Below are 17,001 nucleotides of genomic sequence, written 5' to 3' on the forward strand. Positions count from 1 at the left end.
AAAGAAAGTCAAGGCAATTACAGTCAACAATAGGGTACAGCAATTTAGTACCAGTGAAAATGGAGGGATTACTATATGCAGATGACCTAGTAATAATAGCAGACAATAAAGAGAAAATGCAAAAATTAATCGACATCTGGGTGGAAGAAATAGAAAATTTGAAAATGGAGGTAAATGTAAAGAAAACGAAGACCATGATAGTAGCCCAAAAGAGAAGGGAAGAAATAAACCAAACGATATTTAGGTGCAAAAACGAAATATTAGAAACATTTTTGACGTTTGAGTACCTGTGAGGAATAATATCTGAGGATGGAAAGCTAGATCAAGAAATCTCATACAAGGCGAAAAAAGCAAATAAGATCTACTATGCACTAAATAAAACAATATTTGGAAAGCAAGAAATAGATAAAGAAATAAAACTAAAGGTATACAATGCAATATCTGTACCAACTTTAATATATGCAAGTGAGACATGGGTAAACAATGCAAAAATAGACATTACAATAAACGCAGCAGAGATGAAGCAGCTGAGAAAAATAGCAGGAACAACGAAATGGGACAAAATAACAAATGACGATATTAGACAAAGACTGAAACAGGAATTGATAATAACCAAGATCCAAAAAAGAAAATTAAAATGGTATGGACACATTAACAGAATGGATCAAGGAAGACTACCAAAGCAGGTGATGGAATTAAAAAGATATGGTAAAAGAAGGAAAGGGACTCCAAGGAAGAGACGGATCGATCAGATTATAGAAATTGGACAGGAAAAAGGAAAAACACTTCAATACATGAAAGAGTTAGCAAAGGACCGCAAGAAATGGAAGATATGGATAGAAGATGAATAAAACCTCCGACGCCCCTGAGGAGCATAAGGAGTCTCGAGAAAGAAGAAGAAGAAGAAATGTCAAAGTTCTAAAAATTGTAGAATGGAAATGAATTCCAGTGACGAAGAGTTACAGTTTTTTATTTGTTTATCGTAGATAAAATATTGTATGAGACTGTGCGTAAAGTACTTTTTGCGAACTTACGCGATGTAAAGCACTCGCTCCGCTATCGCTCCTCCTCTAAACATCGCGTACGTTCGCAAAAAACATACTTCACGAACTGTTTCATAAATAACTATTATAGATACATCTTTTGTATAAATTTTATTATATTTTTATTTCTGCAAAGATAAGTTTTTTTCCGATTGTACAGTTTTCATCATGAGGAGAAGTTTCAAGGGAAGTTAAATTATAAAAATATATTTTTATTCTAAATAACAAAAAAATATCAATGCCATTTAAGTTTAAGAGATAAATAAATGATATGTTCCAGTGTGTTTTTTATTTTATAAAGTTTGGGGTTGTTTTAAGGGTTGAAAATAAAACACAGAAAAATAACATTGACCCTTATTACCGATATAATATTGTTTTAAATTATTTATTAAATGAATTAAAAATATTAGTAAATCACTTTTTTACACATTTTATTATCAACTTTGGTACTAGTGGGGTGGTTTATAAGGGTTAAATTATTTAGCCGATTTACAACAACGTCTTAAAATACAAACAATACCTTTATTTATCTTCATTAAATGCTATTAAAGCCTAAAAATTACTTTGATTGACGTTACATTTAGTTTTATTCAATTTTGATTTTATATTTGGCATATTCCAGGGGTAGTTTTCACCCTCAAAAAATAAAAGGCGCAAATCGGCATATTGTAGACTTTGAATTAGAAGGTTAGCGGAGGAGATTCCCAAAATTTCATTAATATCCTTGCAGTAGGATAGAATTCGAAAGTAATATCCTATTTTTGCTCATTGCACATGCACATTGCACATTTGTACATTGACCGGCGCCGGCGTAATGAAAGCTAGTTGGAAAGGTCGAATGGCAAAATAACATTAAAAATATAAAAACACGAATTGATTAATAAATAAAAAAATTTAATTATCTTTGACAAATTAAATAACGTATTGTATTTTTATCAACGTTATCGACAATATTGAAACAATCTGAACATAAAATACAAATTATATTGTGCAATAAATTATGCAACATTAAGTTACCCCTCACAATTAACTATCAATAATTATTGTGAGATACAATAAATGGTCAGAAATATATACATACATAATATAATATACATATTATATTCGAACATTTTGCTTAATTTGTTTTTTAATAGAACAAGCTTGGACCAGCTGATTAGTTTTTTTTTCAGAACAGTTCCAGTCACGATAGCCCTCTGAATATCCACATCTGAACATGTTCAGAGGGGCTATCGGAAACACCCTATCAACTTCAATTGTAAGGTAGCGGATGGAAGAGTACACAGTGGATTCTTACATATGTTGTGTAAAGCTCTGGTATAGGTTTTTTAGGTCTGTTGTTATTAGAATTTGAAGTAAAGATATTTTAGAGAGACTGTGTCATATGCTTTTTCGAGATCTATAAACACAAGTTGGGTAGCAAGATTTCTAGCGACGCGTTTCTCTATTACTTGTTGTAGAGTAAAAATATTCTCCATACAGAACTGTCCTGCCCGGAAGCCGATCTGTTGACGCGAGCTAGTGACGCTAATGACTATAATAATTATCGCATACTTCGCTTTCTCCTTTTTCTTTGTAGATGAACGTATTATATGCTAAATTCCAATCTATCGGATTATTTTGGTTTTCAATTATGCATTTATTTAAAATATCCCTAGCTTTTTTAACTGTATATTTGGCCCAAGATTGCCTGGTTCAATGGGAATATCTCCAGATTCTGCAGCTTTGTCGTTCTTTATTTCTTTTGATTCTATTTTAGTTTAATTATTACTCATTATCTGTACTTTCTCTTCGTCAATTTTCCCAGAAATTATTTCCTGTTTTTTGTCAGCAGTTGCTTGTAATGAATCTCCCTCTTCTTGTTCTGGATTAATTCTATATTTCTTCATTCCTTTCTATTTGTACATTTTTAATACCTCGAAGATATCTCTATACATTTTCACATTCTAGTTCCCAGAGTTCGTTTTTTTACGACGCCATTTTTTGGTTCCGCTCTATAATTTCTATAATTTCTCGGCCGGATAAAGCTCTCTCACTTGACGATACCCACTACCCCTTAAGACTCTTCTTTAGAAGAATTTCGTAAAATTTGCCAAAGCAGTCTAGAAGATTTATTGGCCTGTAAGAGGATACTGAGTCGGGGGGTATCCCAGGTTTGAGTAGCAGTACCAGATTTGCTTCCTTTAATTTTCTGGGAAATTCGTTATTCCGCAGTAGATTGTTGTATATTCTTATGATCAAACCTAGTTTCTCTGTTGCTATTATCCTCAGTGCCTCAGCTGGCAGACCATCGGGGCCGGGACCTTTCCCCGATTTATGTCCTGACCAGCGATTTCATCCTCTGTAAACTCTTCCAGTACCCTGGAGAAGATCTTCCGGAAAGCTTGCTCCTCCTGGGTAGGAAAGAGAAGTTCCGCTGGTCTTCGTACAGTCTGTATGGGGCGATCATCTTGAGCGACTTCATTGTTATTTTCTATGCGACGTCCCATATATGATTTTCTAGAGCATCTATCAGGTTCTGCCACCTTTCCTTGTTTTCTTTCTTTATTTTGATGTTTAGCCTCCGCTTCGCGGTTTTAAATATCTCTTTGAACTCGTGTTTGCCCTGGCCTCTTGTGTAATTCCTCTGAGCTCGGAGGCACCCTTTCCGAAATTCTCTTATCTCACCCTTCCATCGATAATAATTATGTAAATGTTTATATTACTGAATAGAGAGAGAGAGAGAGAGAGAGAAAATTGAACAACCTTTCAAATGACCTACCACACGTCCCCTATTCTCAATAAAAAAAAAATCATCGATTACGTCATCACGCTCAGGTGGATGAAGTCACTACTATGACATATATGCCAGAACATTATAATTTAAAAACAAAAATCGACCTGTTTCGGCATTTATCAGAATCGCGCATTCTCGAGAAAATGAATTTATTCCAACACAAACGTTCTCACTGTATATCAAACGCGTAAAAAAGAGAACGTCTTGCTGTAGAGACGTTGTTAAAAATTAAAAGTACAGAAATACATTTGAAATTTCCAGGATAAGTCCCTGGAGAGCCGCCCTAGCCCCCCGCCCCACCTCCGTGGGGGTCGTGTTTGGTGCCATTCGATAGATTTTTCAAAAATATTGAATAAGTGTATTTTTCAGTTTTTCAATCTGATGTTCATTTCCCGAAAGATCGCGGGATTCGTATTTAAAATTTTAAATTTACCCCTCACCCCTCTCCGTGGGAAGTCGTGTTTAGTATCATTCGATATATTTTTGAAAAATATTGAGAACGTATTTTTTAGTTTTTCGATGTGTCATTCATTTCGCGAAATATTCGCTTTTTTCTTGTGAACCTTTGGGGCTCACCCATTTCCTTACGACCCGCTCAAATCGTCAGATTTTTGAAATATACACTGTTTTGCATGTACTTAATTTACGTTATCTTAATCTGACGATTTCGAGTTTTTCTAAGGATAGAGTTTTTTCGGCCCCCCTTAACGAACTCCCCTGCACTGAGAGCCAATATATGGTACAGGTACATTTTCAGGGTACAAGGTTTCTCCCCATGTAATAATCTGACGCGCTCGAGTACCATAATGATTTTAAAAAAGAACACGCTCCATTTGTTTATTTAAACGAAACGTGGATTTGCGCTAAAGATGGAATAAAACGGATTTGCCAGAACAAGAGTATAAAATCTATAAAATACACTGATACTGGGTGAAAGGGATATTTTTTATTGTATGCTGGTGGAAACATAGTTTAGTTATTGATAAAGTGGGTGTTGTATTTTCGTCATATTCAAAATAGTCTGGTTATCACGGTAACGTGAATATGGGATGTTTGTGATATGATTGAAAGAGAGACTGAACCACCTCTTACAGCTTTTGACAATGCCCCACACCCACACCATTCGGACATTTTAAATAAGCCACCAACAAATTCCTGGACAGCACATAAAATAGAAGAATGCTTAATGAATAAAAATCCAAAAATATTTATAGTAGACGAGATTATACATAGTTTTGGACCTAACATGTTTAGACTGCCCCCCTGTCATTGTGAATTGAGTCCTATTAAACATAATTTGGGGAATATACAAAACTTACTACTATAACTATAGCTTTGTTCGCGGAGATAATTCCTGACTAGTTTTCGACAAGTTTCGAATCAATTAGGAATTAATGTCGTACGCTTGAGCGGTTTGTTTTTTGTTAACTGTTTTTAATTTTCCGCGAACGATTTTTGGACATTTCTTACTGTTTCTAACCATAAAATACACTGTAACAGATTCACAATTAATCGGCTGCCTCACATGGGTTGACTGTGCTGCCGAAGAGAGGGAACGTAGTGGGTTAATGATTTCGAAAATGAACAAGTTCGTTAGGATTAACTAACAAAAACAAAAAAAAAAACAAAAACTTGACAACTTCAGTGTCTGTAAGCATAGCGATTGCGCTGAATAAAAACCCGCACTCTGATCCATAAACTCAATGGACAGGTTTCTGACTGATCATGAACAGATTAGAAAAACTCCGCGGATATTACATTTCTATACCTTGTGTCAAAGTCCTAGATTTTTAACATCGCAAACGCTGAAAACGCAAGTAGCATGCGAATTAGTCAGAAATCAGTCATGGATTGTCTCCGTGAACAAAACTTATATTGGACGTAACGTTTACAGGGAGGCCAGACGCAGCAATTCGGGAAACATGACAAGAAGCATTTGAATACTGCTACTCCTGCAATCTGGGAAAAAGTTTACGTGAATGTGAAAAGTTAATATAAGAATGTTGCATGAAAATCGCATCGAAGTAATTAACAGAGTCATCATTTACAATCAAAATGAAAATACCGACGACAGTAATTATCACTATGGAAATAATTTTTGATTATTAGGGATGGTCACAAGCCCGAGCTTAGCTCGGCTCGGCTCTTTTGACGAGCCGAGTTTCGAGCTTAATCCGGTTTGTTTCTTACGAACCGAGCTTCGAGCCGAATTAAATTTTTTTTCTAGCCGAGCCGAGCTGAATTCCAAACGAGTCGAGCTTTCCTTAACGAACTTGTCAATATTTTAGCTACTACTCTAATACTTTTTCTAAATTATTTATTTCTGCTTCGACTGATACCTTTTACGTATTTTTTTGGAAAAATGACTGTAGGGTGCAAATGATGAAAATTTCATATCCTGAATTGGTCGTTTCTGATGTTCCACCTGGAACTAACAGAGCTATGGGACAAGGTCTGTGTTACTTATGTCAGAGCAAAAAGACGGAAAGTCCCGGCATAGCTGTATTGTGTGTAAAAACTTTTTGTTGCTCACTTTGTGAAACATTTTATGTATCTCTCTTGCAACGATAATAATTTTTTGAAGTTATACTTATTTAGGCGCGATATGAGGGGGAATTTTAATATGATTAAAACCTTCAATCTGGGCGCAGTCGCATTATAACTTTGTTCTGATTGGATGTTCAAATGACATGTCAAAAATTATTCAATATGGCGGCTGTGGCACAGCTGTGGTTTGATTATTTATGGTTGTTGCGTTTTGACATTTGTGGGAAAAGAAACAACAAACAAAAGTTAGTTAATAGTTATACTGCTTTTTAATATAGTTTTCATATATATTTTTGGACTTTTGGACTATTTTTGACAAGGAAAACTCATTCTAATTTGGTAAGTAGTTTTTATTATAATCATATTGTAATTATACATTTGGATTAGGTTGGAATAAATTTATTTTCTCAAGAATGGGGATTTTAGAGAGAAATCCGAAATTAGGTCCGATTTTTATTTTTAAATTATGATTTTTGGCGTAGATTTATTTATCTAGTAGGTATGTAATGCTTTCATTTAGGTACATACTTAATTTGATTACCAACAAAAGTTCTACAAATCTTCATCTAATATATTGTTTTCGTACTGTTTTGTTATATTTTAATATTTTCTTCCACAAAAATCAAACTACATACATCTAAATTCAGAAAAACTGTCAAACAGTAAAACGTTCAGTTGCCCTATTTTTCCACATGACAAATAATGTGTAATTGGATGAGTGAGTCTAGGCTTCGATTACGAATCAGATCGCCCCCAAATTCGCGGGTTCGAATCCCAATGCAAGTTTTTATTTTTTTATTTTTTTTATGCGTTTTATGATTGTAAGTATATTTGTTATATAATTTTTTTTTCAGATAATGCATATTTAAAATTTTTGCCAACAATTAGGTATTATCGTTTAGAAATTATTTTTTCTTTGTGGCATTTTTCAATGTGTTTGTGTGCGTTTTATTCTTTTATTTTTTTTTTGAATTTTTGGTATTGTCTTAATACAAATTTTTGGCAAGTAGTAAGTATTAAAATTAGTTTAATATTTAAATAAAATATAAATAAACTGTTTAGAGTACATTATGTCAATTTCGTTAAAATCACATAATATGTAATAGAAATATAACTTCTTACGTGCGTACAAAGTACACACACATTCTTTTTTTTTAAGAAGAGATGAGTACTTTGTAAAATTATGTTTCATAGTATAATAAACAAGTCCTAATTATCTTTCAAATCAATTTCCCCGACGTTGACATATAAAAAAAGGATATAGGGATGGGGTGCAAATGCACTCCGCACCGTTGTTTACGTAAGAATCTAAGCACCGCCTTACAAGGGTTAACAAAAGTTTTGCATGTTGTTGTATTATTTTATCAATACATACACTTACCAATACAATTTAGAAACAATAGAATTTCTAATTTTCTTCTATTTTTGCACTAATATTTGTGAATTTCTCTAAATGAGTGTAAAACACATCATTTTTGCTATTAACTCTCTCACCACAGCCGGCTGAGTCAAAGCGTTCATTCCTACTCCGAAATAGTTGCAACTTAGTGAAATATACTATAAAGACGTTTTATGTCAAACAATATTTTTTCTGCTGATTTACGCTAAATTAAATTTTGATTGGATTTATTAATACACAACAAACGTGGTGATACGTTGATGAAAGGTTAAATTAAAATAAATCTGCAACTTTAATTCGAAAAGTTGGTGTGATCAAAAGTTATCGTTCGGCATACGATTAAAGTTGAAAAATATTTTATAGCGACCATCTATAATGATGACACCGGCATATAATTGACTTGTGACCTGACTTCCCTTAACCTTTATCGTCACATCCGTTCAAATATACTCATTACTTACCAGTTCTTCTACAGGTTACTCATGTATATTCAGTGATGTCCATAAAATTAACATGATATAAATATTGTCTAGATAACATGGATATATGTTTATGATGGGTTTTCCGGTAACTATGAAATTAATCATAATAAATGATTCTAGTTAAGAGGATAAAAAAATTATAACAAAAAATTAACTGAATGCTTTGATTTATCATCAAGGGAGAGGTGTACAAAGAAGGTTCTTCAAAAAAGAAACTTTAATAATAATAACAATTAAATTAAATTAAGAAATTAAGAAAACCAGAAATGCGCATAAACCATCTTATTGTGTGTGGCACCACACTTCGCTACGAGTTATGTGTTATGCGGCTACGCTGTATGCGCCCAAATATTTTTCTTTGAAGTGTGTAAAAACCGACAACCGAACGGATATAATTATAAGGTCTGTTCGTACAGGAATCACTGACTATCAGCAACTGCACGACGCATGCGTGTTTCAATTGTGCGAACGCTAATAGGTGTTTTCGTGGAGCACATCCTGAATGTATTCTGAACTTAACCCGGATACAAATATATGCGCAAGCGTGTCTCCGAATATATTCTGAATTTGTTTCTGCACGAACAATTTCCGGATGTTTTTTGGGTTGCCTATGCCAATTGCCTAACCTTATTCTTTTATCTTTATCTACGCTAGGACAAACAACACTCCAAAACAGGAAAAGTAATTTTACATAATATTGTGGAAATGAGATCTTTCATACTTATTTGCCAAATCTACAGCTAAGTCTCTACTTAATCTAAAATTCTGTATAAATTGTTGGTTATTAAATTGTTGCACAGTTTCCTCAAAAAAATTTGCATTTTTTGGAACATTTAAAAGTCCTACAATCTCTTCCAAATCTTCATCACTTGAACTGAGGTTCATCATCTAAAAAGTTTTTAAAAATAAGAAACTGAAATACATAATACAATTTAAAAAACCTTACCTTTTACAACATTTGTATGATAACACAACAATTCAAAATTTTAAACTTGTTAGGTTAGAAATACAATCTCGAATCTCTTAACAAAATAAATAAATTCGTCAAATCAACTTCTGCACATGTGCGGACAATAAATCCTCTCTTTAATCCCAGAACTTGTTGAACGCATTCCGAATACGTTCAGGACAAGTTGTTGCGCTCCGCGAACAGAGAACTTTTTATTCAGAGGAGGATTTTTCAACACCGCGAACAGCCAAAATTCTAATGCGCAAGCGTTCTTCCTCTGAACACGTTCAGGACGTGCTCCACGAAAACACCTAATATGTATTTGCTATGAGTGCTTACTCGCTATGCGCGCGCATCAAGCGAATATTGTTGCCGAATGAACCCTCCATACTTCATCCTATGCTGCCGAATAAGGCGCATAAAAAATAACACCTAGCGAAGTGTGGGGCCGCCATGGGTCTAGTTTGCATTGAGGAAGAGCTCTGAATTGGGAAGGGGTTTTTCAGTACTTTGTGAAAGACAGACCTGGATGGGGAAGTCCTTAACCCAGTGATTCTCAACCTGTGGGGCGCGCCCCCCTAGGGGGGCGCGCTTTTAGCCATGGAGGCGTGAAAATATAAAAAAAAACACCTAAAACATTGACTAATTTACTAAAATCAAAGCAAATCAAAATTCTGACAAACAAAAAAATAAAATACCCATGAACAAGGAGCTATACATAGTTATGAGCACTGAATACTAAATCAACAACTTTAATGTAAATTAGTGACTTCCTTGGGCCTGTTTTGCAGAGCAAAGCTTATCGAAACAGGGTGTAATATTAGAAATATACGATCTCAGTTCTTTCTCTATATTTAGCTGCGATCTATATTTGGTCTTTAAAGCAGCCATCGCGGAAAATCCTGTTTCGCAAAGGTAGGATGGTGAAAACGGTAATAGTATACGGAACGCTCTGATTTTCAGTGCAGAAAACTCATCATTTACCCCTGCCCAAAATTCAAGGAGGGCTCTAATATTAAACTGTTTCTTGATTTGGGCATTTGCTGTGAAGTCTATGAAGGTTTCTTCTTCTGCAGTAGAGAGCTCTTCGGGTGTAATTTGAAACGAATTCCCGACCCACTCATAACTATTAGGTACGTATTAATTGGTTGTCGGCAAAAAAATACCTTTTAAAATTTTTGTCAGCATTGCTAAATGATTTTCAATGGTTACAAAAAAAACTTTCACGTGTTGTTCTTCAGCCTGGTAAGTTTTAAAACATTCATCCACATTTTCAAATATTTCTAGGTTTTTTGCTTTAAATTTCTGCTCCACAATTTCAATTTTCTACAGAAAGCGGTAACTTTATCATTCGTATCAAATATATGTGTATTAGGCCCTTGAAGTTGTAAGTTCAAAATATTTAGTTTCTCGAATATATCAACCAAGTAACTCAATTTCATCAAAAATAAGCCATCGTGAAACATCTAGGCTTGCGGCCCCTTTTCTTCTTCTAGAAAAATGGCGATTTCACGTCTTAATTCAAAACACGTTGTAAAAATTTCCCATGTAATAACCAGCTCGCCTCACAATAAAATAATAATGCTGAATGTACTGCATCCATGTCTTTGCAAAGTACAGAAATGGTTCTAGTTTTCAAAGGTCTCATTTTTATGTAGATAATTAACTATTGTTACAACCGTAGTTAGCACAATATTCGAGCCAGAGCTTCTCTGTTGATCACACAGTGTCTCTATTTTTGCTTCATTTCTATAATCATTTAACATGGCAAATAATTCAAGCGACTTTGATATCAATTCTATTGGTTTGCAGAAAAGTAGTTCTACTACTGATCTGCCATCACAAAATCGAACGTAGGCAATAAAATGAGCATATTTATTGCTACTGTTGCCTCATCAAGCTGAATCGAAAACAGCTTTTCACGCAACTTCCTGATTAGCTGATCCTGTACATATTCAGCTATATCACCAATTCGGCGGGCAACAGTATCATTTGATAGAGGTATACACCCCAATTTTTTAGCAAAATTATCTCCAAACACAGTTTCTACAATTTTGATTGCAGTTGGTAATATAAGATCTTCACCAATAGTGTTAGACTTTTTAGATCTGGCTATTTAATTTCAGACTTTATAAGAGGCAAGTAAAGCTATTTCATTCACAGTCAAAGTTTTTATTAAAACTAATTTTTGCTTTTCACGCCATTTTAATTTTAACTCGAAGAATTCTCGGGGTTTGTTAATGTACTCACTATGAAGCGTTTCCCAATGTCTTTTTAGTTTATTAGGTTTCATGGTGCTCAAGGCATATTATTATTGCATAGATATATTGTTATTGAACGAGGGGGGGCGCGGTGAAAATAATTATGGAAAATTGGGGCGCAAATGGTAAAACGTTGAGAAACGCTGCCTTAACCCCAACACGGCGCATCCCAATGGCTGATAGGGAACGTTCCTGTAGATATACAGGACAGGTACGAATAAGGCTTCGCCAAATAAGTACCGGCGGATCAACTGATCACATGACACAGGACAGCAGCTGTGTCATTAGTGGCTCGCGGCTAAGGAATAAAATTCCTAACAGGTGCGGTGCCATAAAGTCGCAGGCGACAATCAAATAATGATTTAACCGGCTGCGATACTGCGAACCTAAACCTAAATCAAAACCGAATGTGCGCCGGTATAAGCAATCAATCGTTACCAGGAGGTACGGAAGGGCACTCTATTGTCCTGGGGTTGAGAAATCGGCCCCGAAGGCGGATGAGCTGAAAAATTCAGTCAACGGCAGTGGAATCAGGAAAGTAACGGGAAACTACCTGATTATAACTTCTCTAGTAACTCATGATGACAGATGTTGATAATGTAAATATATTTACTAATCATGGGACTCGGAATCCAAGATTCGGCGTGGGAAACAGCAGGGTTTCCTCAGTCGTCAGCAAGCGAATTCCCTGTAATTCATCAAATTTGGTAATAGATAAGGAATGTTTAATAGCGACTTGGAATATTACAAGTATGTTTGAATCTGGAAAGATTCACAATACGATCAAGGAAATGCGAAGGTTAAATATAAATATCTTAGGTATAAGCGAGATGAGGTGGCCGGGTTCTGGGCATATGACGATAGATAATTATGAAATTTACTACTCTGGTGAAGAAGGTCCGCAACATAGAAATGGTGTGGCATTTATTTTAGAACAAAATGTCCCAAAATCAGTAAAAATATCGTGCTATACTCGGATAGGTTAATAATGTTACAAATAAAAACAAATCGTACAGACTTAAACATCATTCAGGTATATGCACCTACACAACAATATGACGATGAAGTTGTCGAAAGCTTTTATTCAGATTTAGATTATTTATTATCACTCACAGGAAGCCAAGATATAAACATTGTATTGGGGGATTTCAATGCCAAGGTTGGAAGAGGTAGTGAAGAAGATGTCGTTGGCAAGTTTGGTTTAGGAACGAGAAACGACCGTGGAGATAGAATCATTAGATTTTGCGTGGAAAAACAATTAGTAATATCCAACACTTTTTTTGACTTGCCTAAGCGACGAATTTACAGCTGGAAATCTCCTATGGACACTCGTGGAAGAATAGTAAGAAATCAAATTGATTATATCTGTATATCAAAAAGATATAGAAATGCTATCTTATCCTCGAAAACATATCCAGGAGCGGATGTACCCTCCAACCACAACTTACTAGCAGCTAAAGTATTACTTAAATTTAAAAAGATTAAAAAACCCAAAATACCTCCTAGGATCAGCAAAGATAAACTTTTAAATGCGGAAGTGAGAGAAATAGTAACCGATAAATTAGAAGATCAGTTTCAGAAATTGCGAAATAAAAATTCAGATGAACAATTATGGGAGTCATGCAAAGAAACATTTGAAAAAGTCCAAGAAGACCATCTAATGGAAAATCAGCGTAGGAATAAGCAACAGTGGATGACAGAAGAGATATTGAATTTAATGGATGCAAGAAGAAAATATAAAAATGCTAATTTGACAGAATACAAAAAGCTAAACAGTATGATTCGAAGAAAAATAAGATCAGCTAAATCAGAGTGGCATAAACAACAATGTAAAGAAATTGAGAACTACGAGCGTATCTATGACGCATTCAATATGCACAAAAAACTGAAAGAAGTTGCAGGAATGAATAAAAAATGTAAACCTTCACTAATCGAAGATAAAAACGGAAAAATTATAATCGATATTGAAGGTCAACTAATACGATGGACTGAATATATAAAGGAATTATTCGATGATGAAAGAAGCGAACTAGAAACGCTAAATGACATAAGCGGTCCTCCAATAACTAAGGAAGAAGTGCAATACGCTATAAAGAACGCAAAAAATGGCAAGGCGATCGGACCAGATGGGATTTACGTAGAAACATTAAAGCTTTTAGGTACCGAGGGCATTGAGATACTTACGAAATTATTCAACTTAATCTACGAAAGCGGAAAAATTTCTAAAGATTGGCTTAAATCCTCATTTGTTGTACTACCAAAAAAACACAGAGCCACAAAATGCAGCGACTATCGCACCATCAGCCTAATGAGTCATGTATTGAAAACTTTTCTCAGAATAATTCATCAAAGAACATATAGAAAAATTGAGGAAAGAATCTCAAGTACTCAATTCGGTTTTCGCTGTGGCCTTGGAACGCGTGATGCACTATTCGCAACCCAAGTTTTAATTCAAAGATGCAGAGATGTAAATCATGACGTTTTCATGTGCTCGATTGATTTTGAAAAGGCCTTTGATAAAGTTCGCCATGAAAAAATGCTACATATTCTCAAAACTATCGGTCTGGACGGTAGGGACATTAGAATAATCGCAAATTTGTATTGGGGTCAGGCTGCATGTGTTAGGGTTGGGAATCAGTGCTCTGAAGAAGTAAAAATCAAGCGTGGGGTTCGACAAGGCTGTACATTGTCACCAATGTTGTTTAATCTTTACGCTGAAACAATCTTAAATGAAGTGTTGGAAAACGCAAAAGAGGGAATACTCATTAATGGTATGCTTATGAACAATATCAGATACACAGATGACACCTTGTTAGTGACAGGATCAATTGAACATCTTCAAGCGTTATTGAACCGAATGATGACGTTCTGCGCGATATATGGACTCAAACTCAACGCAATAAAAACAAAGTTTATGGTTATTAGTAAACAGGCAGCCGTAAATAATAATAGCTATAACGTGACAATCGGTAATGACTCAATTGAACGAGTAAGTAATCTTGTATATATGGGTACTCATATTAATGAAAGCTGGAACCCTAGTACAGAAATAAAAAGTAGAATTGCCAAAGCAAGAACAAGTTTTATGAAATTTAAGAAAATCCTGTGCAGTCATGATCTAAATTTGAAACTTCGATAAGAATGGTTCGATGTTATATATTCCCAGTACTACTTTACAGGGTTGAAGCATGGACCCTGACAGAATCGCTTTTAAAAAACCTAGAAGAATTTGAGATGTGGGTCTACCGCCGTATTCTGAAGATCAGTTGGGTAGAAAGAGTCACAAACGAAAAGGTTTTGCAACGTTTGAATAAAAGTTGCGAAGTAGTGAACACTGTTAAAAGGCGCAAATTGGAATACTTTGGTCATATAATGCGTCACCCAGAAAAATATGACATACTCCACCTTGTCATGCAAGGTAAAATAATGGGAAAAAGAAGTGTGGGCCGCCGTACAACTTCTTGGCTTAAAAACCTACGCCAATGGTTTGGGAAAACTAGCACTGAACTATTTCGTGCGGCTGTAAATAAGACAGTGATTGTTAATATACTGGGCAACATGAGAGCCAACGATCGACAAGCGGTCTCGGAACCTTAAGAAGCAGAAGAAGGGGCCGCCATTACAAAGGACGAAAAAATGCGCACCTGAATGGTAAATCTCTGCACGGGCGACATCCCAATGAGGTCAGCCAAAACTATGTCGACACTATTGGTTGACATCAGAAAAGATGTTCCTGAAACGGAACGGAACGGAATGGCATTACTCGCCATTCAGGATCAGGTTATACCAACCAAAAATTATTTGAAATATATCGTCACAGCCCCTCAGGTCCAAAACGACAAATTCCAATATGGATGTCAAGCACAAGAAACCATCTAACATCTTAGCGAGTGCTGTCAGGCATTTGCTGCAACTGAGTATAAGGAACCGCATCTCCCATACTACCAATACATTCCGGAGAGTATGACATCTACAAGCTATACTGGGACCGCACTGTGCTCACATACCAAACAGTGGCACATAATAGACCAGATCTCGTATTAGTTAATAAATTAACGAGACAAACAACACTCACTGATGTGGCGATACCTAACAACAATAACCTGCGTTCTAAATACACCGAAAAGTTGTCCATGTACAGAGATCTGGAAATTCATACGCAGACATTGGAAACTGCATAGTACCCAGACAATGCCTCTTATAGTCTCTACTGGTGGAGACATTCCGAAGAACCTCCTAGAAAACATAAAAAAGCTGGGTCTGCATAAACATCTCTGTAAGAAAATGCAGAAAGCTGTACTACTCTCGACGGACAGATGTGTATGAAAATTTTTGGGAGATACTCCTGCATATCAAGTCACCTAGAACTCGATAACATGAAAGGAGTTCCACCAGAGCTCATTGATACTGTAGGTATCTGGGATGAGTGAATTTTCCCCTTAGAGGGAGTGAGAGTCGTATGACTAAATCTTAAATTAACTTTTCCATGTTCTCTCCTTATGATGATAGCGAAAATACCTACATTTTATACGATATTTGCTATTGATTTAAAAATCATAACTTTACTTAAACACATAAATTAGAGGAGGTACAAAGCTTATTCAGAAAAATACGTAACACACAAAACCACATTATATTCACCATACAACAGGTAATAGAGAAAGCCTTAAAGAAAAATACAGAATTGTACAAATGTTTTATAGAAATGAAAACACATTTAATTCAATCGAAAGAAAATTAATCAATAAGAGTACAAAATATGCAATAAAAGCCATTCGAAACAAAGCTTAGAGTTAGACAAGGGAGTAGTTTAAGCCCAGTATTTTTATCTTCTTCTTCTTTAGGTGCCGTGTCTGTATTCAGACGTTGGCCGCCATCATGTTTACAATTTCCTGAAATCTCTCTCTATCGGCTGCTGCGCGAAATAATTCTTCTACTGTGCAGCCACACCATTGTCTAATATTACGCAGCCATGAAAGTTTCTTTCGACCTATCCATCTCTTTCCCTCCACTTTTCCTTGTATTATAAGGCGAAGCAGATGGTATTTAGGTCCTCTAATTATATGGCCGAAGTATTCTGTTTTTCTCCTCTTTATGATGCTTATGAGCAGACGTTCCGAATTCATCATTTGAAGAACATCTTCATTGGAAGTGTGCGAAACCCACGATATCTTTAGGATTCGTCGATAGCACCACAATTCGAATGCTTCTATTTTGTTTAGCATTGTGGTTTTTAACGTCCATGTCTCACAACCATACAATAGGATAGACCACACATAACATTTCAGCACCTTCTTTCGAATATTCATCGACAGGTTTCTATTACATAAAACTGGTTTCCAGGTCATAAAAGCCTTCCGTGATATTTCGATCCTAGTTATTATCTCTTCATCAGAGTCACAATTTACATTTAACCAGCTGCCAAGGTACTTAAAATGATTTACCCGTTCTAACTCCTCTCCATCAAGAGAAAGCTGACCTTGATCTATATTAATCTTTCCAACTGCCATCCACTTTGTTTTTAAAATGTTGATTTTAGGGCCT

The 17,001-nt window shown here is 35.4% G+C and overlaps 1 long non-coding RNA gene across 1 annotated transcript; it reads right to left on the reverse strand.

Moving 5' to 3' along the window:
- Nucleotides 1-8,918: 8,918 nt before the first annotated feature.
- On the reverse strand, nucleotides 8,919-9,499 carry LOC126890578 (uncharacterized). The gene is made up of 2 exons (XR_007700378.1): nucleotides 9,194-9,499; nucleotides 8,919-9,135 (listed from the first exon to the last, which is right to left on the reverse strand). It is a non-coding gene; the product is annotated as an uncharacterized LOC126890578 (long non-coding RNA).
- Nucleotides 9,500-17,001: the final 7,502 nt, after the last annotated feature.

Source organism: Diabrotica virgifera, chromosome 8 (assembly GCF_917563875.1).
Source record: "Diabrotica virgifera virgifera chromosome 8, PGI_DIABVI_V3a".
NCBI lineage: Eukaryota > Metazoa > Arthropoda > Insecta > Coleoptera > Chrysomelidae > Diabrotica > Diabrotica virgifera.